At 35.1% G+C, this 3204-nt stretch overlaps 1 pseudogene; it reads left to right on the top strand.

Annotated features, from left to right (window-relative positions):
• Positions 1 to 739: 739 nt before the first annotated feature.
• On the top strand, positions 740 to 2114 carry LOC103242902 (HIG1 domain family member 1A, mitochondrial pseudogene; annotated as a pseudogene).
• Positions 2115 to 3204: the final 1090 nt, after the last annotated feature.

The following is a 3204-nucleotide window of genomic DNA, read 5'->3' as shown; positions in this document are numbered from 1 at the left end:
CTTCAAGAGTTGTGCAATAGGAAGAAGTGGCAAGATTGCCACACACACACACACAAAGTCTTTGCAGAATAAGAATTTTAAAGTAGTCTAATCAAGCACATCTTCAGGCAAATGTTTGCAAAAATCTTTTTATAAAGAATGAACCATTAAAATAAAAAAAAAAAATGAGTCTATGTAGATGTACCCTACTTCTAGAAGAAGAACAAATGTAATATCTAAGCATTGGCAGGTCATTAAATTAAAAGCAATTTTGATAGTTAACTATGCAGAAACAGAAATATAAATCTGAAACACAGCTGTAATCACTCTATGGAAAAATCTCTGCTATTAAACACTTTGCAAAGTGGACAGGCTAATGATGTAGTAAAATCTTTTGCATTAAATTCAGTCTGTTACCCCTGATGGAGATTAGGCATCATTAGATTTTGGTGCATATATCTGTTATCTTGCATTAAAGAGAGAGCTAGGAATTTATTTCACAGAATCGATTTCAATGGTTACAATATTAACTCCAGTTGTGGCTTAAAAAAGATACCTAGCAATTTAATAACTTTCCATTGAGCAAAGTAATTGCAAAGACTTTTGTTTTCATCATGAACTTGTTGACTTAAAGACAGCATTATCTTTTTTTAAAAAAACAGGATTTTCCTTTGTGTGGGTGGGAGGATCCTCTTCTATCAGTGCATTAGTTTGCTCACCCATATGCAGATGTCATTATTCTTCCTACATTTATTAAAAGATTTTTGAGACTACTGCAGGGATCGGAAGCCGGTTGGCGTGTGAGAGGTTTTCTCACTCTAGAACCTCAGAAATTCTCTCTCAGGGTGATTCTTCAAGCAGTCACTATGTCAACAGACACAGGTGTTTCCCTTCCTTCATATGAGGAAGATCAGGGATCCAAACTAATTCGAAAAGCTAAAAAGGCACCATTCGTACCCATTGGAATGGCAGGTTTTGCAGCAATTGTTGCATATGGATTATACAAACTGAAGAGGAGGGGAAATACTAAAATGTCCCTTCATCTGATCCACATGCGTGTGGCAGCCCAAGGCTTTGTTGTAGGAGCAATGACTATTGGTATGGGCATTTCCATGTATCGGGAATTCTGGGCAAAACCTAAGCCTTAGAAGAAGAGATGCTGTCTTGGTCTTGTTGGAGGAACTTGCTTTAGTTAGATGTCTCATTATTGAAGTTACCTATTATTGTTGAAAATAAACTAATTTGTATGGATTTAGATGGTAACACGGCATTTTGAATACTGGCTTCCTTTCTTACAGGCTTGATGTGCCTGGTGACCGAATTACTAGTGACTAGTTTACTAACTAGGTCATTCAAGGAAGTCAAGTTAACTTAAACCTGTCACCTAAATGTACTTGATAGTGTTGAAATGTCCACCTTCTTAAATTTTTAAGATGAACTTAGTTCTAAAGAAGATAACAGGCCAGTCCTGAAGGTACTCCCAGTTTGCTGCAGAATCTCGTATTTTGGATGTTGTATAAGAGTCCTATTTGCCCCAGTTAATTCAACTTTTTTCTACCTATTTTATGGACTGTCTGGCTCTGTTAGAACTCTGTCCAAAAAGTGCATGGAATATAATTTGTAAAGCTTCCCACAGTTGACAATATATGTGCATGTGTTTAAACCAAATCCAGAAAGCTTACAATAGAACTGCATAATAGTAATATTTATTAAAGAATCACAATTGTAAACATGAGAATAACTTAAGGATTCTAGTTTCGTTTTTTGTAATTGCAAATTATATTTTTGCTGCTGATAAAATTTTTAAATGTCATCTTGAAATAGAAATACGTATTTTAAGCACTCATGGAAAGGTAAGTGAACACTTTTTAAACGTGTGTGTTGCTTATTTTTTCCATAAGAATTGTAAACATTGAACTGAACAAATTACCTGTAATGGATTTGATTAATGACTTATGAGCAAGCTGGTTTGGCCAGACAGTATACCCAAACTTTTATGTATTACAGAAGGCTATTACACTTGTGAAATTCTCTTGTCTAATCTAAATTTACATTCCATGGTGATAACATGGTATATGTATTGTTATTAAAGTAAGTGACCCATGTCAAAAAAAAAATAAATAAATAAAATAAAAGATTTTTGAGACAAGCTGCACCACAAAAATTTTAAGATTAAATGTAAAATAAGATTTATAGCAGTGATAGCTATGAAATGTTGCAACGATGTACATGATAAAAATGGTATCTTTTTTTTTTTTTTTTTTTTTTGAGATGGAGTTTCACTCTTGTTGCCCCGGCTAGAGTACAATGGCAAGACCTCGGCTCACTGCAACCTCTGCCTCCTGGGTTCAAGCAATTCTCCTGCCTCAACCTCTGGAGCAGCTTGAATCACAGGTGCCTGCCACCATGCCTGGCTAATTTTCTGAATTTTTTGTAGAGATGGGGTTTCACCATGTTGGCCTGGCTGGTCTCGAACTCCTGACCTCAGATGATCCACTTGCCTCTGCCTCCCGAAGTACTGGGATTACAGGCATGAGCCACTGTGCCTGGCCCCATTTAACTTTTTTAATGAGAGACATACATTACTTTTTTTCCCAACCTGGAACATATGCTTTAAATCTATAACAATTATCATTTTAGTTTATCTCTTTCTCCCCCTTAGGTGCAAACACCATCACCACTTCCATCATCATCTTAGGCATAATGATGGTTGTTCTTCATTTTCACTCACAGCCTCTAACTTGTTCTCATTTTAATGTGTGGCACCTAAGAGAGTGTTCCTAATATATAATTTTCTAAAATGTAATAACATACTTCTCATAAAAATATCAAAGGAACATATGTCAGTGATATTATTTAACTCGTTAATTAATGAAGCAATGTTAAAACTGGTTCACATGAGAATTTAAGGTGGTTAGCTATTTATAGACAATTTAATAAAGCAATGTTAGAATAAGATTTCTGAATGAGATACAACACTGTTAACATCCAATAGGTTAATAAACCATAAACTTTGTGGTTATCTATTCTTCTGGAAAAAAATGATTTGCATCTCTATCAGACATAAATCTACAAGTGAATTCCTGCCCCTTCTAAGCTGTTAAAGAACCCAGTCAATAAAAAGTCAATCAAAACGGCAAATCCAGCACTGCTTTGAGAGAACACCCAATAATCTCCTTTGTCATTTCCACGTTTTCATAATATTTTGACAGTGCCTTGAAAGTA

The sequence above is a fragment of the Chlorocebus sabaeus genome, chromosome 16 (genome assembly GCF_047675955.1).
Source record: "Chlorocebus sabaeus isolate Y175 chromosome 16, mChlSab1.0.hap1, whole genome shotgun sequence".
NCBI lineage: Eukaryota > Metazoa > Chordata > Mammalia > Primates > Cercopithecidae > Chlorocebus > Chlorocebus sabaeus.
This window is presented reverse-complemented; position numbering and strand designations above follow the sequence as displayed.